Raw genomic sequence first — 473 nt, 5'->3', positions numbered from 1 at the left:
GGACAGCGCTGAATAGGCGGGAGAAGCCTGCGCGTATAAACGGAGATATATATCCAATTGCAACGAAGGAACGTGCCAAAGATCGAGAACAATGGCAGAAATGCTAGTAACGTGCACTTCGGGACCAACGCATCACCGGAAGACAACCGCCAAACATCGAAAGAGTCGCGATGCTCCGCAACCTACGTGCAAAGCGGTCGCACACCGGGTAAGGGAGTGAGAGCCCCAAACATAGCTGGGCGAGGCGCTCACTCCGCTCTTTAATATCTCGTTAATACCGCCAAGGAAATGGCACAAGCACACACACACAAGCATCCTCGGAAGAGGACAGTTCGAGTGACAGGTCAAATCCAAGAGTTCCGAAGACTACCTCCAGGAACAATCGGGAACAAGACCGATTACAAGTCGTCGAGTCTGTTACTGGGCGAACACGAGATGCGCACAGGAAATCGATCAGCCCTCACAATGGCCCA

The sequence above is a fragment of the Cryptomeria japonica genome, unplaced genomic scaffold (genome assembly GCF_030272615.1).
Source record: "Cryptomeria japonica unplaced genomic scaffold, Sugi_1.0 HiC_scaffold_172, whole genome shotgun sequence".
Taxonomy (NCBI): Eukaryota; Viridiplantae; Streptophyta; class Pinopsida; order Cupressales; family Cupressaceae; genus Cryptomeria; species Cryptomeria japonica.
The sequence above is the reverse complement of the archived record's forward strand: the minus strand, read 5'-3'. Positions refer to the sequence as shown.